Source organism: Aythya ferina (assembly GCF_964211825.1).
Source record: "Aythya ferina genome assembly, chromosome: 2".
In the NCBI taxonomy this organism is placed as follows: Eukaryota; Metazoa; Chordata; class Aves; order Anseriformes; family Anatidae; genus Aythya; species Aythya ferina.
This window is the reverse complement of record NC_140297.1, coordinates 51,663,653-51,688,390: the sequence shown is the minus strand read 5'-3', so window position 1 is coordinate 51,688,390 and position 24,738 is coordinate 51,663,653. Positions and strand designations below refer to the sequence as shown.

The window sequence follows — 24,738 nt, the reverse complement described above, 5'->3', positions numbered from 1 at the left end:
CTGTATTGTTTTTACCAAAGGAATTACATTCATTTTTGATATCATTTCTGTACATAAATGTATAACAAATTGTTTAGTGATACTAGGGTAGTAACTTTTTTTTCCTAACAAACCACCCAAATGACTGAACCCATGTAGTTAATTAGAATCGATCTTGCATTTTAGCACCAGGAAGTGCATAATGGAAGATAAGATTGATTGTAACGTAGGATCACTTCATTTAAAGACTGCTAATAGGCTAAAATGACAGAACCAATCTAAAATTATAATTTCAGAATCAATATAATTTTTATAACGTTGTCAAATCTAAAAAATTAATCTAAATTTATGCTGTGAAACCAGCAAATCCTTCTTAGCTATTATAATGAAATGAACCAACATTTTATTATATTACTTCTTTAAATAGAAAAAAAAAAAAAAGCTTCTTTATTGGCATGGTATTCATTGCAGCATACTAGATAACCAGGCTTTCAGTTTGGGAGGTATCTCTTCATTTCCTGCTTGGGGCGAGAGTAGGAAGGAACTTTAACCTTCCCTCTTTCCATCATAGACTCATTTTTCTATGTTATTAAAACACCACAACAATGAGCAGGCTTCATTTCAGCAGAGACCAGGACCAGAAGGAGACTAGCACTTCAGGAAGGAGTTCAGGTTTCTTAACAAAGCTGTAGTAGAAGCATACTCCTCCTACTATCACTGCTATCACTGAGTCCTTGGAAGAAACATGGATCCAACTTCTCCAAAAGAAAGAAAAGGACAGTGGTGGGAGCTTAGAGACCAACGTTTTTCTTTCCTCACTTACTCATTCTGAGAGGAGGGCCTGACTAACAACCACACTGCCAATATTGATACCAAGGATTTTGGTGTGTTCTGCCACTGCAGAAGCCAGAATAATGCTGTTAGCGTGGCTTCATGCACATTGCTGTTTCTTTGAATGTCAAGTGTTCAGGTTGTTCTTCCCTTCCCCATCCCTCTCTTTATTTACTTTTTTTTTTTTTTTTTTTTTTTTTCAGTATTTTTTTCTGCAGAACTTATCTCCTGTAAGTTCATAACAACTCTTGTATTGCAAGACGTATGGTGGTCAGTGGTCAGAAGAGTTCCCCTGCTGCTTCCAGCTGCAGGGCTCACCTAAGGCTGTGGACCATGCCTCTTCTACTTGACCTCCTTGACACTTGCAGATCCCCCAGGAGATTTAGCAGCCCTGGCCACTGCAGATCAGGGCACTGTGCACTCTTGAGTCCCTCCTGAAGCCCCTCATGTCCCTCCCAAAGAGAGCTGGAAGCACTACTACAGGAGAACAGCATTTCTGCTCTCTAATAACCTCTGAGTAGAGTTAAACCACACTCAGAGTAGCCCCTCACTGTGAATTACTTCTGTATGCTTTCGAGCTGATATTGATGTCATTGGTAGTAGCCTTGTCTTCAATGCTTTACATTGCCTTAGGATGAAGCTGTTCTTTCTGGTGGTAATTACCCTGTACAACCTTCCTCCTCTTCATGGTAAGGTCCAGGCTATTGGCAGAGTTTCCTTGTGAACTCATAAGTAGATGCGAACTTTACTTTCAGGTAAAGCAATTCCCTGGCCCCTGCACACAGGAGCAGCAGTGATGCACAGGCCAAGGCCATCCTGAATTCATTTTGCAGTGATCTGGAGGTGAGGCTGAGCATGTCTGAGCGGGACCTGCACACAGGAGCTGACCCTGAGACGGCAGTAATTACTGCAGGAGAGAGCTGGAGAACACATGTACCAAGACCCCAAAGAGCACTTTGGAGAGATTTGTGTTTCTTGGAGGTTTAATATATTATAATCTGATTCGGCACAAGCCAGGCTGGGAATAAAGGAGAAATGCAGAAAGACTAATGATTTGAAGCGCAGGGGAAAGTGGGAAGAAAACAGCACTTTTAAGTGCATTTTTTTCCTTTTATGCAAGATCTGACTGGGACCAGGCAGAGAGAGCAAAGAGCTTCTGTGAGTTAACACAGAAGTGAAACAGTACATTAAAGAGGCTTTATTTGCTCCTTAGAGTCTTCTTTTGATTTTTAGTATCTCTGAGACTTGTCAGGGAGAAAATGGACAAAGACATCAGATTCCAGGTCTTGAGCAGAGCTCCAGGACTTGAGACTTCAACAAAATGAAAAAAATCACATCCAGAAAAAGTTAATGACCTTTCCCTTAAGTGTTGCAAAACAGCAACCAGAAGCAAGCTGGCCCACCTGCTATGGAAGTCCTGTGTGTTGGTTAGACCAGTGCTTCAGGCTGACCCAGTACACATCTAATTTCCAGTTGAAATATTTCATCTGGATGCAGAAGGAAGGTGAGTGCGGAGTAAGCCTGGTTTAGAGCCTTGGGCCCACAGCCTGTGTCCAGGTCTCTGTGTCCAAATGCTGGTTGTAGGTGTTAGGGAAAGTGATATCAGGGGGCTTTCTGACTCTACCAGGCCTTGCAGAGGACATGGTCTTGGTTCAGCAGGCCTGTAGCTGAAAATCCCTAAAGCTACTTCAGCTTGGTTGCTTGGAAAGTGCCTCAAACTGCATGAACCCTGCAGAATGCAATGGTTACAATGGGACATAAAGAAAGCAGGTGCTTCTGCTAAGTCATGCCAGACCATGGAGGAAGCAAGCAGTCTTTGGAAGCATAGCTCCATTTGAAAGCAGCCAGGTATCACTGCAGAATGTTTAAAAGAAGGACATCTATTTTCTCATTCTCTTCTATTTATTTTCCATTGATAGCTTCATGAAGAACAGGCTGCACTACTGTAGCCTAGAGACTGCAAAAATGTTGGCAGTCTCTAAACAACTTAGGACTTAATTTGAGTCAAGTATGGGAAAACTTGCGCTTTCATAATTATGGGTGGAATTCATTGTGATAAAACATAAAAGCTGTTTGTATTTCTAGGTTAAAAGTCACTAGAGTAAGTTGTTAATTTGTCCATATTTACTGCCTGATTTAGGATAAGGAAGTGACTGCCATGAAAAGAATGCATAGAGAATATGTTGAGAAGATTAGATATTTTTAAGCTGTTGATTTCTGCTGAGTGTGAATCCTGTGTCCATTACTTAATCTGCAAGACTGCCACCATTCTTCCCAGTGAGGACTCCCACACATATCCTGTTTTCCACATTTCTGCAAGAACATCTGTTTGTGGTTCCTCCAGCAGATTTTGAAAATATGGAAGTCACTCACGATGGGGTTTTCCATCGTGACCCAAACCTAAGACTGCCCATTCCAGAAGAAGACTAAAAGACTTTGGCCACCCAGAGAACCTGGATACATCTACTGCAGCTTATGGTTCTAATGGTGGAAACTGAAGCAGGATAAGGTAGAAATGACCCTTTGCTAAAATGAGGACTGTCGAGACCTCAGCCAAAATAGGCTGCCTTTTCCATCAGATCCATCAGAGTAAGCAAACAGAAAGATGATGGTCTGCTCCATCCCACCCAGCCTGTTACTGGCGTAGCAATCCTGCTTGGATCCTGACTTCTGCTCATGCCCTTGATGCTTGCCTACATATGTGTGCATTAAGATCAGGAAAGGAAGCAAAAGTTTAAAACACTCTCTAGCTCTCTTTCTCTTAATTTTCCTGAGGAAACTCATATTTTCCTTTAAAATGTGAAGTGTATAGACATGGAATGGAGAAAACAGATTTATCAGCAGTTTTCAGAAGGCAGCAGCAGTCCCCCTCCTGCTTGGTGCCAGTCTGTCAGCTCTAGCTAGAAAGGTGATCCAGGGTTGGAAAGCATTCACAGCCCCAAAGTTGTTACTGTGATTGACATAACCATCACTTCTCTGATGCATCTGTAGAAGAAAAGAGTTCACTCTCTAGATCACCCACTTCACAGAAAAAAAAATACACGGCATGCTCCTGCATTCTGCAAGGTATCTGAAGGCATTGCATCTCCACTCTGACTGCTAGACTGAACAATACTGGCAAAGTAGGAGCTGGCCCCAGACCATGAGTCTATATCAGGTGTTCCCAGCATCTGCTTTGCAGCTATCCTCTGCTGCAAGAAAATCACTTCAGGATGCTATGAAGACCCTACAAAAGCAAGAGTATTATGCCAGGGAGTTTTCTCTTACAGATTATTTAATTGGTGGGAGAAAATAATTTTTCAAACCACAAACCTCCTGCAGGTGTTTATGTTTTATTTTCAACATGGATAAAACTTCTCATCCAAACTAGGAGGAGAGTCTCTTTCACCCCGAATGAGAGCTTAGGTGTTAGTCACTTGATTCAATGACTTGAGTCTTAATCTTTTATGTTGCAAATATGTGACTGAAGCTTCAGGTGGGTGGTTATTCTCAAGTGGGTATTTCCCAGCCTCTCCTGTTGTGTCCCAGATAGCAGTTCTCCAGTATGTTTCTGGATATTTTGAAATGGCAGGAGAGTCTCTAGTCCTCACAAGTTAAGGCTTTCATGAGGCATGGGATGATTCTGCTGTGGAAGAAGGAAGGACCCCTTTTATTTTGTTTGTTTTAAAAACATCTCAGGATGGTTGGTGGGATGGCTAAACTGTTCTCCCACAGCTCTTGTTTTGATAGTTTGAAATCTGTTTGTAATCTGCAAAGTGATAACTTGTTTCCTGAAGGCTTTCATTAACCACAGTAATGCCACAAGAACCAGTGGTTGAGTGTGAAAGCCCATGTTCAATTTAGAAGCAAGGCTTATACTTTTAATAGTGCCAGTGACTGGTAGAAACCTTCACAGGTAGAGATGACTTCTCCACTGTATGCTACAACAAAAATACTCTTATCTGGATGATAAGGAAATTCAAGTAGGGTGTAAGACCAGGAGGAAATTCCTCAGTTATTAAGACAATAGCTTTGTCCTGTCATGCCATTCATAAGCACGCCAAGGAAAGAGTTAACCTGCCCTGGAAACATTGCAAGGCATAGGCACTTGTGGAAAGTAACCCGCATTTAAGAAGGCAGGGGGTAATTAGGGCAGGTGGTTTTTAATTATCACTGAAGTCAGCCCTTGCAAGGCCCCCCAGTCATCTGCAGGTTAATGGTCATCAGTGTATGCTGAGTCAGCAAAATCATCACGCTCACCTTCGCCAGGGGCTCCTGATGGGCTGAGGCTAGCTCTTTTTGCTGGATGTGCTGAACTTCTCTCTGAAGCCAGGATGATTAGAAGAGAAAAGCAATCCACAGCCCTAATCAAGCTCGCAGGAACACACCTTCCAGATTTTTTGAGACGAGGTATTTGTTACCTCCTGTCCTCTGGCATGGTAGCAGCTTAATGAAAGGCTGCATATTTTTCTGTTAGCAGCTCAACCACTTAATTCTTAAGTTCCTTCAGAGCTCTCAGATGTATGCCATCTGGTCATGGTGACTTGTTGCTCTTTAATTTGTGAATTTGTTCCAGCACTTCCAGTTTTGACACCTCAATTTCTGACAGAGTCTCATCTTTATTGCTTGAAAAGAATAGCTCAGTGGGCTGTCTCTCTCTCTCTCTCTCCAGCATGCATTTTCTTGTAACTTCAATTTCATTAATACACTTTTAACTTAAAGCAAAATTTATAGCTTTTCCCGATATGCTGTCTCTCCACCTCCTACCCTTCCTGCAATATTTTATTGTGCTATATTTTTATTAAAAGGAAACGTATCTGAAAACTATGTGGAATTTGTGCAGAAGGTAACCAGTACCTTTCCTATTGTATACAAAGTTCTGAAAGTCAGTTGGAAGGAACATTCAGTCTGTCTCATCCACCAAAGGCATATTATTAATTCTTAAAAATAGGGGATTGGACAGCCTATTTAAACATGCCTAGAATGCCTCTTCATGGCCCAATGTTATTTATTTATGTATCATAAATAATATCTATTATTTACGCTCTATTTGCATTCCGGGTTTTCAGGGAAGTTGAGTCCCCACTGTAACATGCGTTCTACAAGCACATGGCTAGAGGCGATTCTTCTTCCGAGGAATTTACAAATAGAGAAGACAAATGGCTAAGAGCAGACAACGTGCAAAGAAGTTGTCAAAGAAGAATGTCTTTTATGGTTACATTTTTAATGGATTTTCCTCACACATACAACATCCTCTGCCCTCCTTCACCCATTGTTTCTCCAGACATCTGCCCCACCTGTCTTTGTCAGGATTTTCTAATATGCTTTATTTCCATCCTTTCCCCACTGCAGGAAGACACAACAGCAAGAACCTTGGCAGTGTAGTACACCAGCTCCTGCCAGCCTTTTTTTCCCTTCCTGGGATGCTGAAGTGGCTTTCAAGCTGCCTTTGCTTATGGGGCTGGGGGCAGGAGGCTTGCCTGCCTTGCTTCCTTCCTTCTGCCCCCCAGAGCAAAGGTGGCATGGTGGCTGCAATGTCCTAGCAGCAGAAAAATGTCTGGAAAACATCCTTTGTATTCCAGCCACAGCAGCATGGGAGCAGAAGGGGAGGCTGTTCTGCTACTGCCCCTGTCCATACTTTCAAACATTAGGAAACTTTCCTGGCATGCCCATCACAAGCCTCCAAAATGGGCTGGCTGGAAGGAGCAGCTATGGATGGGCATGGAAAGGGCAGAAACTTGAACCTGCTCTTTACTTCTTTATTAGATCTAGGAAGTGACAGAAGCACGCTCCCCTCCTGACAAAGTCTGAGGGTCTCTAGTGACATTTATGTCACTGGAAAGGCATATAATATGTACACTGTGGTTTAATTTTATCTTAATGAAACAATATACATATAAAACTATCCATTAAATATAAAACAGTGAAGTAATTTGCAAATTTTCCTACGGCATAATAAATTAAGCATGGAGAGCACTAAGGAATGCAATTTGCAGTCATTTATAATGCAGTGTTTTATGTTAATAATTCAAAATCACATGCTATTTGGAGACACTTCTAATTAATGTATTTATGAAATTGTGAACTGTGACTGTTTTGGTTCCATTTAGCTAAACATTTCAACAGAATGCGCTTGCTGTTGTTTTGTGTTTGCTTAATGGCACCAGCAAGCATCAAATGTACAACTGGGGAAAGTTGGGGGTGGTATCTGTTGCAGCTTTTTTTATGGGTATGTGTTTTTGTCTGTGTGCTGTATACATGCATGTGATTATAATCCTGATCTCACCAAGGAGAGGAAAGTTCTGCAATAATTTGAGGAGGAAATAAGGAAAGGAAAGTTTTATGGATGAATAATTAATTGCAAGAAAAGTTCAGTACCTTCCTAAAGAATTGCTAAAATATTCAGTACTTTTCACGTAGCTGATCTGTATACACTGACATTTCTCCTGACTGGTTAATTATGACTGATACAGCTCTTAAATTCATATTCGTACTTTTATTTTGATATTATTCAGCTTTTTCATCACACTAAGTATTTGTCATGCTGCTTCTTTATCAGAACACTGTGATTCCCTGGAAAGTTACTCTCTTGAGAGGAGGCTTGCAGAGATTTGGGGGTATTTTGAAATTTCAAGTACATGTTAAGAAAAAATGCACGTATCAGAACTTTTAGTAAATTATTACAAGTCAAGGTCCTGGTTTTGAAAATGTTTCAAAATGAATGGTTTTCTAGGCATATGCAGAGCTAGATGCTAACAGTACTCTGTTGTGGCTCTGCGAAGGAAAGCAAGGGCAAAACTCTTGAAATAATTTTCAACAAACAATATTTCACTCAGAAAGGAAAAAAGAAAAGGAAAAAAATAAAAAAGAAAACCTGAAAGTCCTCAAACCCATCATAAAGACTTCTGAAAAGTCTAAGGCACCATACATGGCCCCTTCCACATTCCAAAACTGTTCTGATACTTCAGCAGGCTGCTAAATCAAAATAATAATTCTCCTAGTAATTTCAAAGCTCACTTGCAGATCAGTAACTCCATGGTTTATTTCACCACTATGATTTCTGTATGATCGTTGTTCTTTTTCTTTCTTGGTTGCTTGCTTTTTTTTTCCTTTTTTTTCCCCCTCTTTTTTTTTTTTTTTTTCCTTTTTCTTTTTTTAAAACAAAATGAAACAAAACAAAAAAAACAACCAACTTGGGACAATATGTATATGGGTGGGAAAATATTTTAAAATTCTCATGGCCTTTAACTGTGGTCTTGGAAATTGACCAATGTAATCATTAGACTGAGAATTAAAGCTGTATTTTGACCACTTTGTATGATTTATATTTTAAACAATGTAGGAACTGTTACAATTTAGGAGGCAATATCAGCATCTAGGACCTATCTCCCTGTTACTTGCCATGGTGTACTGAGTCTTTTTTATTTCTTTGGTATCAAATAACAGATATTGGCAACACAATAGATTAGCTGAGGGATAATCTTTTCAATCACACTGTAATAACCTGCTTCTTCTTCAAATGAAAAGCATACCCTTATCTTACCAGTTTTATCCATTATACATGCATTCAGAAAAAGTCCTTATATTTATGTATTTGTCTGCTTCTGTTTCTAGTCTCAGACTAAACTGGAACTGCCAGGAATATAAGAACATAAAGATTCAGCTTTGGGTCATGTTTTAGGTGAGTTGTTCTGCTTGAATGTCTGTTCTTGCTGGATCTTTACCTAGAATCTGTTTTTCACTAAATGAGATAGGTTTGGGGGAGATTCCACAAATGAGGTTCACATTTCTGGGTGAAAATTGGTATCCAAGCTACGCTCTTTCAGAACACCTTTTGTTTTAAAAAGCTTGCATTGCCCATCACAGAGACCAAAGACATTGGAAATGTCTGTGGTGCATCAGTACAGGATTTATGGCAATGCTGTGTACTGGGAGACATCCTGTGAGATGCGAGGCATATGGAATAGTTGTGCTGTGGACTTTTCTGACTAATCAGCTATTACCTGTTTGCCAGCAACCATGGTGGTCTGGTACAATGATCCAGATGTATTTCAAGCTTTATGTTCCCAGGTTTATGGCTGAATCTGAATTTTATGGTTTATGCCCATCTCTAAAATTAATTTACAGTAACACAAAAGGAAAGTGCCTTTGCGTTTCCTTCCAATTCGAATGCAATGTTTTCACTTTATTGTGAGGCACGGCTTCTGTTTCAGCCCTGGAGTATTTCACAAGATTATGGAAGGCTTGTTTTGAAAATCCTATCTCCAGTGGTGGGAAAATGGCAAAACTTTGGAATATGTGCAATTTCCTTTTTTCTTGTAGTTGTTTTGGTGTGATTTATAGGACTAGATCTACAGCTGTCTGTAGATGCTACTTATTAAAAGTACTCTAAAACAAAAAAAGCTGAAAACACAGATACCAAATGCTCTGCCTAAAGTAATGTTGTCATCTTAATAGTAAGTTTGTCTGAAAGTTATGTTTTTCTTTGTCTTTTCTAAAAGGCAAAAATCAAGAGTAAACATATCAAAACCAGCTCAGCAACAACTTCTGGGGATGATTAAAAACCTGTGCCTTTACAACTTGTATGTAATATCATGTGCTTTTTTGTTGTTGTTGTTTTGTTTTGTTTGTTTGTTTTGTTTTGTTTTTCTTCACATTTTACTATCACAGTGTAGGAATTGTTTGTGTGCCTGATTGTAGGTCCTTCTGCACATATCAAGCAAGACTTAAATTAGCCATCATGTTCTGAAAAAAATAAGCACAACAAGCAAATCTAATAAGGATGTCTTGCTGAACTCCACAAAGTGGCATGTGAGAATTATCTTTCATAAAATGTTAGGGATCGACAGAGAGGATGTGATTCTTAAATTGCTTTGGCTGATTTGAAAATTCAGCAGAGAAGCTTGGCATTTATTAATGGCATCCTCATTGTCTCCAGGATTTTTATTTGGTGATTTGCTTAGATTTCATCAGGGATATTTCTGTAGTTACAGTGTTCTCCCTCTGGAGATCCCTGTTCCTTTACATCCTTCCCAACTGGATGACTTTTCAGAATTGAAGGTGTCAAATCCTTCAAACCTTCAAAGATACCAAACATATGTGTTTGAGGGGCACTAAAGAAAGATGGGAAACTGAAGTTGAATGACTTGGGCTGGAAGAAGACATGCCTTTCCTCATTTCTGCTTCCACACAGAACTGTAATTCTCATCAGCAAGATACTCTGGGGGAAGAACAACAGCATAAGCATATTCCAGAGTTAAAGTACGGAAAAGGAGTAAGAAATATTGCAAACCACCTTGATAGGCACAGAGTAATCCTGGTGCAGAACAAATCTGGGGAAGGGGAAAATTATGGGGGTCTGAACTTCTGAACTGACTGGAGAATGGATAAGAAGCAGACGCTCTAGGTCTCTTTTGTCACAGGAACCCAGAAAAAAAAACACACACATATAAATACAAGAAGTTCAGGGGGGTTTTGTACATCGCTACCACAGAAAGGTAAATTAACCAACTGGTAAAAGGAAATTCAGCACCTGCTGCAAGGGCAGCATGGTAAGAAGTAAAGGATTTTGCCACTGAGCTTAATCCATCTCCCACTGAGTTCCTTGGGAATTGAATTCAGCCTTTTCAAGTCAGAGCAAAGGAAGTTTTCCAAGCTGTTCTCAATGTTTTTATTGTAACAAACAAAGCTACTGGGTAAGGCATAAGAAAAGAAAATAAATAAATAAAAAACAGATACGGTAATTACCAGCAGTGTACAAAATTGTCTAGTAGCAGGCAACAACAAAAAAATGCACGTCTTCTGCTGAATCACCAAGCACTAATTTCAGCATTCTTTGTGACCCACTGCATCTGCTTGCCACATACATTGTGCAAAGGAGGTTTACTAGACTGAATATTTCATGAAAATGGACCTTCAAGTGCCATGTTTCTAATATTCTTGGGAAGAGAAGTCAGGTAGTCTAAGGAGGAGTATTAAGGGCCAGATTTTCTGTGATTAAGCCCCATGGGCCACTCTGAAGAGCTGGGATCTGGCCCGTGGTTGCTACTGACAAGGAGCACAGTGAGCTTAGCAAGAGCCTCTTTTTGGAGACTGTGGCACTCGAGAAACTCTTGAGCTAAATAACATTTTCCACATGCCATTTAGTTACTGGGGCACTTGAGAAAATATCATTGTGACCGTTAACCAAACTTGAAAAACTGGGGAAAACCACTGAATTTATACCCTGCTCTGCATTATGCCCTTGTCTCTCTCTTCCCATCACCTGGCTAAAGAGAACTTCGAGTACCCATCTTTTAAAACATCTCTCTCCCTCTCTCCCACCCGTGATTTCATGCTAGTTTTGTTTAACCACATGGGATATGCTGGGAATTAACACCAGTGCGTCCCACCACTTCTGTGACCTCGAATTCAAGGGGTCTTGGAGGGAGGTTTCCTGTGGCAGCACTGCTTCAGTAGTGCAGGGGGTTAACAGAGACATCAGTGAGATAATGGAAAATCCTTGGGCAATCCTAAAGTACTGGGAGAAACCAGACTGGACCAAAAAAAAAACCAACACACCAGCTTTGCTCTCTCCAGGGCATTTACACTGCCAAGCAACTTATTTTATGTCCATTATGATGTGAGTGCATTGTGAAATGTAGCTCACTTGCTAAACATTGTTTTGATGTGTTGTTCAGGACATGGGGAAGGAGAAATGGACTGCATTCAATCCCTGTTAAAACAGAGAAATGTCTTCTGCAGAATTTATTTTCAGAAGCTTTGCGCTAACTTCATTTTCTTATTAGCTGAAATTGCTAGTGAGCCAGTTTTGGTAATGATGCTAAATGCATTCATGGAAAAAATGTGTCTGTCTGTCTGTGCTCAATCAATTGCCTGTTGTGTCATCTTAGAGAGAACAAATCTTTACTATGGGATCTGAGGATCTGGGATTATGCCCTAGTGATAATTCACGTGGGAAAAATGTTATACATCATTATGAAAAGGCAAATGTACAGGAAGATAGCATGAAAGTGCTACAGGTAATTAGAGCAGCGGGAAAATAAGGAAGGGAATTTATAACATGCAAAAAAAATCTGATGTTAACAGTTGTGGTTAATCTGATGTTAACAGTTGTGATTATTGAAAATTCAGATCTTTAGACCAAAAAAAAAAAAAAAAAAAAGAAAAAAGAAAAAGGATATTGGCTCTTTTGGGAATCAAAAGTCCAGAAGAATTCTCTCAGAAATATGTATTTTGGAACATTTTTTATATCATCATGAAACATTCTGAGAGATAAATTAAATTATCCAAAACACTCTGGCTCACCAGAAAAACATGTTTCCCCAAAATGGTACACTGAAGCTGAAGACTGGGAGCATTATGCTCCTGTTTTTTCACAATGTCTGGATTCCCTGTTTGTAGTACATCCCTCATAGCACATCTGTAGTGACATGGACATGGTGCCCATAGCAAATCCTCTCCCTGAACAGGAGGTTGTTGGGTATCATGGGAGGCACGGGCCCATGGGAGGTAATGCAACACTAAGAGGTGACTTGGTTTAAGTTGGAACTGCCCCAGCATGAGTGTTTTAGGCCACACTAGCAATCCGAGGAATTCTCACTTGGCACAAGCCCAAGCAACAGAAAGTCTTTAATGCTATCTATGACAGGAAAAAAAAAAAAAAAAAAAAAAAAGAGAGAGAAAAAAAATTTTGTCATCCCCCCCCCCAAAAAAAAAAAAAAAAAAAAGAGAAGAAGGAAATCTGGAAAAAAATCAGCATTGTGTGAAAGTCAGTCTGAAGAAGGGTTACCAAGCTGCTGCCTGGACAGTCTTCAGGGTAGCAGCCCATAACTCGAAGGAACCTTGAAGTTTTAATACTCATGGGGATGGTCTTATTTTTTTTTTATTTTATTTTCTCCACCTATTCTCCTGCATGTAGCATGCATTGTGTAGCATGCATTACACAGCCTAAGGAAAGCTGGATCTCTAGAGGAACATTTGTTTGAAAGACGTGAGAAGTATGTGTGGACACCCTGAGTGTTACACAGATTGTAAGGTGGACTGCATTATTTAGGCTAAAAAAAAAACTTTCAGTGCTGGATCCTGTCTAACCCTGCAGCCTCATTTTGAGCACCTTCTCCTTGAATGTGAAGCCTGAGCTGTAACCAGCACACTGAGGTGCATCATTACTGGGGTGCATCATTACTGATGGGTCATACAGGTACATGCTGTGGATTTCAGGTCAGCCCAGTTCAGGAGGCTGCTCCCATCTCAAAAAACCTTGAAAAGGCTGAGACAAGGTTAATTTGGGGGGTAGGGAAAGTTGTCTCATGCTTTCTTTCAATGAGCTAGAAAGACAAGTCCTGCATGCGGTAGTGAACTGCCTCTGAAGGAAATGTTGGCATTAATCAAGCTGTCACACTGATGCTTCTAGGAACTTGGACTTTGGGCTGGCCAGCTGAATTTCTTTAATCAAGGTAGTGCCTCTCAACAGCACTGCATTAATACTGGTTTGATTTATTTTTCTGTAAGTACATAGGACTATGTTGCTTGTGTGTACCTGTCTGTGCATTTCTGTCTCCAATAACTTTGCAGTTTCTAACCAAATTTGACATAGGAGTAGAAGTTTCTAGGTATTTGCCAGCTTGTTAGCTGTGAAATATCAGAGAGCTACACAAAACATGATAGCTGTGGATGTGTGATGGTTCATTTGCAAGATTATGCTATTGCTGTTCACTCAGGGTTGCCCTCGCTTTCCCATTCCTCTCTGAACCCTGTCTTTAAAAGCAGTTGGTGAAAAGCTGAAGCATTTTCTGGCAGGAAAGGGAACTGTAGGAGCTAGAGGGACACATGAGGGAGAGCAAAGTCACAGACTTTCACTGCTCATGACTGTGGTTTCTTGCACACCCAAACATCAGTGGAACTGCTTCTAGAGCTGGAAGACATGGTGGCTAAACCCATGCGTCACATCTTGGGCTCAGGGAAAGGAAAATGTCTGCCTGCTTAACAAACTTGGTGAAAACCTGCTGGTTTTCTGCTTGTGATTAGTGCAACCTTATGTGGGAAAAATACTTTTGGAAGTGACTTTATTCCTTAAAAAAAGACCTAATGCTCCATAGTTACTTGAGGGACACAGGCCAGCTTTTGTTTTATCTCTTCTACTATTCTCCACAGTATCACACACTCTTAAAAGTGTTTTGCTCTGTTATTACTGAAGGAGTATTTCTCTTGTTTTTCCCATTCTGTAGGTACAGTGCTTTTTCTCATGAATTACATGACAAAATGTTTTGCCTTCATGCGGTTTCCTCTCTACCCACCTCTTAGTCAAGAATAAGACCTGTTTAGGTGACCAGTGCTGTTTCTATTAGCTATGAAGTAGCAGCCATGTGGTACACCTTGCAACCTCTTTCAAAACCTTATCCAAAGGGTGTCAAAAATAGAGAGATGAAGTAAATAAAATGAATTAAATTCTTTAAAAGTCCTGGCTACCCTTCCACATTTACGACCTTTGCATAGCCTCAGGAAAACTTTGCACTCAATTTTGGTCTTTGGTGCAGCTGTGCATAAAACAAGTTGGAAAAATACTCAATGAAAGTGGCAAGTAGGGACACCTCTGCTGCCCACATTTACAGGTGACTGCAGTGGTGTGGAGGCCATGAAGAATCATGCTCCATAAATGTTCTCAGGGTTTGCTTGTGTCTTCAGCCTGTATGTACAATTCTACTTGTCATGTCACAGGAGAACAAAAGCCATGTCTGTGGGTAAGCTGATGGGTCATATCTGTCCCACATCGCAGAGACAGATACTTAGATAGCTGGCATCAGTGTAGGCATGCTGATGCCAGCTGATCCAAGTAAAGGATGTTGAAATAGCTGTGCATCTTTGTGCCAGCTAGAGAACTGAACCAGGAGGAACCCTGAATAAGGTATTCCCCTTGGTGGAGCTCCCTCCTTACTGCCATAAGTACTTCTGTGTGACAAAGTGAATAGAGAACTAGGAGAATAAAAACATCAGTTGTTGTCCAGGGTGCTTACCTAGCTATGGACTGAGGAGGGTAAGTGAATGAGAGACTGAACCATGTTCATAATCCACAGAGTGAAACAAATCCACTATATTTTGGTACCTACTTTGGTGAAGAAATATTAGAGTTCATTCATGCTGTCTTGTACGTAGCACTCCTTGCAGCTCTCCTGCTGAGGCAAGGAAAGTGAGTAATATGAGTAGAGGCTTCTATCCTGTGAGCATTTTTTTGTGGGTTTAAAGTAGTGTAGGGTTGTAATGGCCTTATGAGACATTTCTGTTCAGTATTCTATACTCTGGCAGCTATTCTATAACACAATTATTATATATGTGCCGAAGGTGTAACTCCATTTCTGTACATACAAATCTGTTTTCAAGAATTCTTGTTATATAAAATTATATAAGTTTGCATCAGAATAAAATCTCTGTATTTTAGCTGACTGTGCATATTTTATAAGAGTTAAATGTAGTCCCATGCTCTGCCCACCCTGTTCTTTTCCTTTGTCTTTAATTTCATTTGCTTCATTCTGAGGTCAAATAATTTTTTAGATTTGATATATGTATCCTGATGGGGGTTCTAAGCACATTTTTGAATCAGCGAATTTAGAAGGGTGCCTCTGATGTGTGGAGATGTATGCCTGCAAAGTTTCAGCCTGCACCATTCGGACATGCAGGCCTTACACTTATGATCACATGCTTTCACTAATTTGTGCATATGCCTATTTTTCCCTTTGATTTCAGCAGCTGAGGGAATTTAATATCTGAATATGCTGTTCAGGGTTTAACTAGAGGAACCCAGGTTTTGTGAATGCTGCTCTTGGTTCACACAATGTTATCAAACGGCGAAATGCAAGTGCTCTGTTCTTTCACTTTGTCATAGGAGTCACTGCAACACAGTTATATACCTCCCTTTTCATGTAACAGCATCCTAACCATGCCTTTGAAAGAACCAAAGTCTTTTAGACCAGAGAGTTGTGTCTTTATAATGCTCAGGGAGCAGAAGCTTGCTGTTCTTCAAGTAAAAGCAAAACAAATTCCTCCTTGTAATTAGGATTGAACACCCGGTCATTATTTCCACCCCTCCTGTGTTATAATACTGTAACGTTAAGACAGCAGTGTGTGCTTAATAGCATTTCCCCAGCATCAGGACTAGGGTTGCCTAGCTCGTCTTCTCCTAGCACAGGCAGGTGAGACTGTAGGCATCTCTTGCTATGGCTGTGTGATGCCACATGATGCAAAATGGCTTCTGCCAGCAAAGCTGCAAACCTGCTTTGTTTAGCAGAGAAGCACTTCTGTAAGAAGCCTGATAAATTGTCTTGTCACACGTGGATTAGACTATTGATTTACCAACACTCTTTGTATGTTGACCCAAGAAAACATAGTGGATGCTATTTAGAATATTACAAACCCTCTGCCATATGCATGTTGTCTAGCCTACACTTCAACCCTATCACCTTTCAGCAGATTGCTTTAGACAAGAGATCTCATGGGCAGGGAATCTGCAATGCATATAAGCTTACTTGCTCATTTAATACAAGAGAGTCCTAGACACTGACCTTGTCTATAGCTTCCAGCTTGGCAGGGCTGTAACACTGCAAAGACCTGCAAATCCCTTTTTAACAAGGCTACCTGAACCCAATGGCCCAAGTCCAAGCAGATGAAAACTCGAAGATGTCCAGCAGACCAGTTGCTTACACTGTTAAGTAGAAAATTGCCTGACGCTGCACATGTTGGTGTCTGCTTACATGATCCAGTACCAACCCCCAGCATAACAGCATGTCTGTTGTCAGTTCCCCAAACACTGTAAGTATTATTCCATTAGTGAACTGGGGGAAGGTGTTTTACACGGCAGATATGGAAATACAAACATTTACCCAAGATGCCTCATGATTTGAAGCAAAAACCATATTCCAATGAGGAGAATTTTAATCTTTTTTGAAATGATTTATTATGTTTGAAATAGCAATTGTTTGTCTTTGGGCCAGAGGGTCCCCAAAGTGTCTCCACATGAATGAGAATGAATTTCTTTGTCCATGGCTTGTACCATGCCATTAACAGCTGAAGAAGGTTTGAAGATCTACAAAGGTGTTTGGGGAGCACCTTGGGAAGGGAAGGTATGGTGCTCTGTTCCCACCAGCTACTTCCCAAAGCCCTTTCCCGTAGCCCAGCAATGAACAGAAGGGGACTGCATACAGAAGTGAGCAATGTGAGCAACTGGCTGCAGAGGGCCTGGTAATTGCCTACAGGACTTTGCTGAGTTATGATGGCAGCTTTTCTTTAGCTGACATCAACATTTCCGGTAGCTACAGCATCAGCAGGACTCATTTCTGTGTATTTGATATTTCTGGGCTTTTTAATCATTTTCATAAACACTGTATGACCTGTTTCATGGAATGCTATTGTGTACCTAATACCAGCAATGTCAAATTTGAGGAAAAAACAAAAAAACACTACACCCAACAAACTATTTAATGCATTTGCATTTGGGCACAGGGAAAAACTACATAATAATGTCTAGGCCTAAACTGCAGTTCAACAAAACTCTTATAAATTAGGGATTACATTTTAATGGAAATAAAACCAAAGATCATTCCCACCTCTGGTTTACACAGACCAAAAAAGCTCAAAGTAGTGCCAGTTTTAAGTGCATGAGATTTCTAGTAACAAGACCTTGCTTTTGTCCTACCCAGAAATAACCTGTGTGTTACAAATTATACCTGGTTTTATTTCATCGGTGATAAGGGAGGAATTCCACAGAAATCTCTAGTAGTTACATTTAAAAGCAATAGCCCAGTAACTTGGGAAATTTGCTACTCTATTGCCTATTAAATATATACATATTATATTACCTATTATACATATATTTAAATATTTCCAGGGCTAGGGACTTCTGAACTGCTCACAATTTTTATTTTTATTTTTATTTTTATTTTTATTTTTATTTTTATTTTTATTTTTATTTTTATTTTTATTTTTATTTTTATTATTTTTATTATTTTTTTTCCATTTATTCTTTTGGTTCTGCCTTATGCATGATTTTACTCAGCTTCTATCACATTAGGTCAAATGATGTCCTACTTTGGAATGTGATATTCCCTGGTACACTGTGCAATGTAACAACCTCTTCAGCTTCTAAACAGAAAGAGACAAGCACTCTTGAAACCTGGATATTTTGCTGCATTGTTGTTTAAAGATTTGGAGTGCCTGTTGACATAGCAGTTAGTCACATATTAAGACTTCATATACCAACAATAAAGTGAAAAAACTCAGTATCCACAGTGGGTATAGTTAAAATTGTCACCCTGTTTTCAGCTTTGCATTCAGATCAATTAAAAAAACAAACTGCTGAAGTCCCTGCAGAATCACCAAAAGCTAAGCCAAATAAACTCCTCTGAAGTCACCCTCTAAAGCTGGTGGAAGATGTTCTCCAATAGACATATGAAGGGGAGGATTTCCAGACAAGAGTCCTTGCATAAGAAACCATGGCCTCTGAGCCCACTAGCTCCAAGGACTGACAGCCATTGCTGCTCAGTTGCATTATTCTAGGCAAGCTGGAGGGGGAAAGTCACAGATATATATAGACAAAGGTGGTGTCCTTTGTGCAGCAGGCTCTGAAAAATTCAAGGACATTACCAGCATCATGAGCATGTGCACAGAAGAGGAAAGAAGCAAGTATGGGAGTGGAAAGGCAGAATACCTGGGTGTGCAGGTACCCCTGGCATGCAGGGATGGAGGTGGTATGTAGTTGCCATATCGCTGCTGCAGATGTGAAATTTCTGCCTGTATCCCAACCACCTGTAACAAAATAGCAAGGTTAAAGTTATAATGGGTACGGATTAGTTTGAAAATCCTATTTTGTAATATGAAACATGGTGGCTTCTAGGCATGAGAAATTAAACTCAGGATTGAAAATCAACAACCTGTGACTGCATGAGATTAGAAACACTGCCCACAAATTACACCAAACATTACCAAAAGAAAAAGAAAAGCAGTCAATCAAACAGTTGCTGGGCAACCAGCAGATCACTTGTCATATAGAAGGGAATTATTCTGCTCTGTTGTCCACAGTCACCAATATAATGATCTCCAAGCAGGCTCCATCTTGGCTTCAGCCTTTCAGGTTCTTTTGGTGCACAGATATCCCGAGACAGTCGGTATGTGAAGACAGATGGGCAAAGTATCAGTAATGAAAAACACTGCCTGCTAAGTTTTATAGAAACTAATGCAAAAGGATATTCCGAAGTGAAGTCTAATTAGAAGAGCTGCTTGCTGGTGTGTAGCTTTCTGGGTATTTGCTGTTCCCTATTTGGGCAGAAAATAAAACATTTCCCAAAGTAAGGAGGAAAAATATTTCTCATGGAGAAGGCTGCTTTTTGTCTGGATTTCATTCTCTGTTTTTGAGAACAGGGCGGGGTAAATGATTTGATCTTTGTAGGCTGACTGCCAGTTTAAAAAAAAAAAAAAAAAAAAAAGCCACCAAATTCCAAATGCCCAAGCAGTACTTCCCAGAAGAGCTGTTGAAGTTTTTGTTAGTGAAAATCTCCATGTCTGATTCAATGGATTACATAAATATCCTTTACACTGTCAGGAGAAACAGGATTCCTTGCCTCAAAAGGTTCTTTAATTAGCTGCTGAAGATACTTTCTGAAAGATCGTAAACCTTTTCTTCAAGCATGTCCCAACTCTACATTTTTACCATCACTTCTTTTCTTGTTGACAGTCTTCATAGGTAATGTTCCATGTTTCTCTCCCAAAGGATCTTAAGGGTTCTAATCAGTATGATCTCTCCTCTCCTCTCCTCTCCTCTCCTCTCCTCTCCTCTCCTCTCCTCTCCTCTCCTCTCCTCTCCTCTCCTCTCCTCTCCTCTCCTCTCCTCTCCTCTCCTCTCCTCTCCTCTCCTCTCCTCTCCTCTCCTCTCCTCTCCTCTCCTCTCCTCTCCTCTCCTCTCCTCTCCTCTCCTCTCCTCTCCTCTCCTCTCCTCTCCTCTCCTCTCCTCTCCTCTCCTCTCCTCTCCTCTCCTTTTTTTTAAATTTTATATCTCCTCCTTTCCATTTATATAATTTCTAGTGAGATTCAAAATAATTACTTATTTTCATCAATGCCACTGCTTTTCATGGTATCTTTCTAAATTTCACAGACAGTCTCTTTGTATCCTCATCTTAACTTTTTGTACTGGTTAGATTTGAGTATGGCCTATGAATCTTTTGTATTACTGTGCTTTTTAACACATGCATTTTTCAGCTATGCCATCTTCCATCTTTCCTTTGGTATTTTGCATGAGAATAAAGGTGTAGTAGTTTTATTGTATGTTACTTCCAGTTGCTCTATATGAGTAATTGGAGCTATTTCTGCTATACAAGTGGCATCAATGTTCTTCTAAAAGCTGTATGTCCACCCTTCCTCACACAAGAAGGAATTAAGTCTGGGTTTGCATGTCCGAAGGGAGGACACTAGACACACACATGCCCTTGTACAAGACCAGTTCAAATGCCCCCAGTGCTAGCAGTGACAGATTTTATGCAGTTTGAGCTCTGTTCCTCTAGGAGTCTTTCCAGTTGCACCGACAAATAGACCTTGCCATGCAGCCATTCAGGTCATGCTCACATGCCAGTTGTGACTGGTTTTGAACTCAGGCATTTGGTATTTGAATACTTCAACTCAAATTCAATTTTCACTTAAGAAAGAGAGAGAGAGAGAGCGAATGCTGTTTGTTCGTGGTCATCATAAAAACATAAATCCTGCTGGATCACTTCAGGGAAGGCTTGGCTCAGGCAGGTACAAATGCTCCAGAGAAGGTTAGCACAGACCTGACACTCTAAGCTTACTGCTGCTGCCCTTTACTCAGTCACCCACAGCTACAGTAATTGGATCTTTAGGTACAGGTTAATGGGATAATTAGCCAAATGAGATCAAATTCATACGCTGTGTAGAAATGGATGGTTGCTGTCTCACAGCCACCTGTTGTATGCTTCTAGGGCAACCTGCATTTCTTTTCAATGGGCTATAAAGTAGGAGATGAATTAGATGTGGGTGATTCTGCCTGCTCATGGTGGTGAGGACAGCTTCACTTGTATTGCATTTTAAAAAGCAAATAATACAATTAGCACTTGTAGCTGGAAGCATATTGGCAGGAAGGGCTTCTGCTCATTGCTCTCTCGAGGCAGGCCAAGCACTCGAGCCTCAACAGCCTCCACAGCTTCCATTCAAGGCCATTTGTAGGAAACAGTGCTGCCAAGAGAAGAGCTGTCTGCTAAACTGTCCTCATGCAGAGGACCCTGAAGACTCCTAATTTTTGGTAATTTTGTACTAGAACTGAAATAAACAGTTTGGGTCGTTCAGGGAGCTTGCATGTAGACCTGCATTTCCTCCTAATGCATGGCTGACATAGATCTGACTGATGGATTGCCCTGCTAGGGTGAGGGGGTAGAAAGCATATATACAGATCTAAACAATTCCAGGAATCTTCTTGAAGGAAAGATTGAAAAAAAAAAAGGTTTTAATTTAGGTTTCTAGGATTACCATGAATGCTTTGCATTCAGAGATCACCTTTTGCAACATGGCATTAAAAGTCTTGGTGATATGAATGGACTTACATTCTTATAAGAGTGTTGCCAGAGACTGTTCTCCTTACACTGTTAGACAGAGAAGTCTACAGAGTAATTTTCAACCAATGCTAGAAAGATATTTTGTGGTAGAGTTAGGAATGCCATCCCAGTCTTCAGACTTTCAGTAGAAACTACTGACTCAAGAGGCCATCTTCAGCAAACTGAGTGATTCATGCAGAATGACTTGATAGGAATGTGTTTGAATGAGCTTCCTGTCTATTTGTCACAGTTTATAGCTTTTTAATAACAAATCATGATTACTCTGAATTATGAAGCCAGAATTCCCCATAAATCTTTCCAAACCAATCTCTATTTATATCCTTGGGAGGAACCTGTTTGCTGTTTTTGTTCATTCCATTGTTGTTAATTCATGGATTATTATTATATAGCTTTTTAAAAAATTAAAATGGTGTCAGATTTTGTTTGCAAACTCATGACTTTTTTTTTTTTTTTTCCCTCTCCTGTGACAGAGGGCCTTCATGGTTTATGCTGCAGGCTCCTTGATGTGGTGTGGAGACTTACTACTGATGGTGTAAACTTGCACCCAGGAGAGCAAGGCATCTGCCAAGCAGCAGGCATGACTCCAGTGTGGTGCATCCAGCTAGTTGTAACCCAGCCCAGGAAGGGGATAATCTTGCTGATGAAGTCCGGTACACTTGCACCCAGCCTGCCAGCAGCACAAACTAACTTAAAATTAGATCAAATATCTCCATACTACATCAAAGTCACGCCTAAGATTACAGTAGAGACACAGACTAGATCCATTTTTTTTTTTTTTTCCCATTTGCTGCAATTAGAAGCAGTAGCTGTCAAGGACCTAGAAATAATGTGACATCTATGCAGAAAAACATCCTGAACAGCCAACATGGCTTCAGCAAGGGCAAATCGTGCCTGACCAATCTGGTGGCCTTCTGTGACAGAGTGACTGCATCAGTTGACAAGAGAAGACTGATCAAGACAACCAGAACTTATGCAAGGCCTTTGACACAGTCCCTCATGACACCCTGATCTCTAAATTGGAGAAATACAGATTGGAAGGGTGGACTATTTGGTGAATAAGGAATAGGCTGGATGGCCCCAGCCAGAGAGATGCTGTCAATGGTTCTACATCCAGGTGTAGGCTGGTGACGAATGGTGTCCATTAGGGGTCCACCCTGGAAGAGGTAGAGTGGTGCAGCTGATACATCAGAAGGAAGGGATGGCATCAAGGACAAGGCTGAGAACTGGGCCCACATGAACCTAATGAGGTTCAACAAGGGCAAATGCAAGGTGCTGCACCTGGGTTGAGGCAGTCTCAGGCATGAAGATGGACTGGGAGAAGAACTCACTGAGAGCAGCCCAGCAGAGAAGGACTTGGGGGTTCAGGTGGACAAAAAGCTTGGCATGAGCCAGCAGTGTGTGCTTGCAGCTCAAAAAGACATCTGCAGCCTGGGCTGCATCACTTGAGTGGTCAGCAGGTGGAGGAAGGTGATTGTTTCCCTTTGCTCTGCTTTGCTATTGTGAGGCCTCACTTGGAATGCTGCATCCAGATCTGGGGCCCCCAGCACAAGAAGGATGTGGGGCTGTTAGAGTGGGTCCAGAGGAGGGCCACGAAATTAATCGGGGGGCTGGAGCACCTCTCCTGTGAAGAAAAGTTGACAGAGCTGTGGATGTTCAGCCTGCAGAAGAGAAGGCTCCGGGGTGACCTCATTGCAGACTTTCAGTACCTAAAGGGGGCTTATAAAAAGGATGGAGAGCAACTTTTTACATGGGCAGATAGTGATAAGACAAAGGGGAATGTTTTTTTTTAAAAAAGGGAGATTTAGATTAGATGTTAGGAGGACATTTTTTACTCAGAGGGTGGTGAGGCACTGGCACAGGTTGCCCAGAGAAGCTGTGGATGCCCCATCCCTGGAGGTGTTCAAAGCCAGGCTGGATGGGGCTTTGGGCAGCCTGGTCTGGTGGGAGGTGTCCTGCCCATGGCAGGGGGTTTGGCACCATATGGTCTTTAAAGTCCCTTCTAACCCAAACCGTTTTATGATTCTTTGAATACATTTGGACTTTTCTTCCTTGCAAAACTCATAGAGCATCTTGTTACAAGCTTAGAAATAATATGGATTTATTAAGGCATACAGAAAGAATGGATGTAGTGAACCTTTATTAAGACTCTCTGAAAACTTAAAAAATAAATTAATTAAAAATTAGAAAAAAAAATCAGGTTGTGTTTACTTCCAGTCATAGACCGTGGTTTTCAGTCAGCTGGTTTATGAGAGAGTTGGGACTGAAAGCTGTGTTTTTCTTAACTGGTTCAGCCTCTCCTATACGTGACCAGCATGGATCCAGAACCTGCAAGATACTGATAAATCTATCAGAAGCAAAGGCATTCATCATCTCATAGAAAGTGCTCATTGTCTAGTAGCACAAGGCCACGATGTTTGTACAGTCTTCTAAATTGGTGAAAGCATTAATTACACTGAATAATGGTAACCCTGGTATCTTGGCAGACATCTGAAACCCTGGATAATTATAGTTTCTGTTAAGCAGATTTTAGTTCTTCTCTGGATTTTGAGTTTAGGGGACAGAAACAATTTTCAGATAACCCAGTGCCTGAGAAACCAGGATGTGAATGGCTGCAAGTTTACCTGAGCTAAAATGACTGATATACAGGACTAACTGACTTTTTCTAATGACTTCTGATGAAATCGTGTATTTTTGCTAACTCTGAGGAGATGGAAAGCATTGAAATTCAGCGCAAAAACAAACCAAACAAACTTGCAAAACACACTTTTAGCAAAGGAGCACAACATAATGGAACATGAAATTAAAGGAAAAAATGGAATCAGTCTTGATGAGGATTGGAAAATCTACATGTCAGCAAAAATAAACTTGTTACTTAATAAGGTTAATAATAGATAAAGTCCCCTAAAGATAAATTGTTATCACAGTTGACGACCATTTTATTAAAATGTTAATGGCCTGAGGCAAAAGCAAACTGTTCCCTTAATCTGCCAGAAGAACTGCTTTCTCAGGAATTATATACGCCAGAGCACTTGGGATCTGAGCTAACTGTAATAAGCATGTTTGAAAACTGGAGCATCCACAGCTTGTGAAATTGTGACTAAAAAAGAGCGGGTCTCACATGTCTCAAAATGGCTGTGTCCTTCTCTGCCAAACAAAACTTTCACTTGCATTTTAGAATGAAAGTCTGTCGGATTCAATTGCTGCAGTCAAAACAGCTGAAATGTCAGTGACTGAAGAAAGGATTTTCTCTTTGCCTTCTCCATACAAACTGTGAAAGAGGTGTAGCTTAACAAATACAATTCCTGTGGTAGCAGACAGAATGAAAACAAGTTTTCATCAGCAT

The 24,738-nt window shown here is 40.6% G+C and overlaps 1 long non-coding RNA gene across 1 annotated transcript in view; it reads left to right on the top strand.

The window, feature by feature from the left end:
- LOC311431964 overlaps window positions 1-24,738 on the top strand; it is a 78,843-nt gene that overhangs the window by 28,368 nt on the left and 25,737 nt on the right. The window contains exon 3 of the long non-coding RNA XR_014689730.1: window positions 8,404-8,470. This is a non-coding gene — a long non-coding RNA (uncharacterized lncRNA). The remainder of the gene's footprint in view (window positions 1-8,403; window positions 8,471-24,738) is intronic.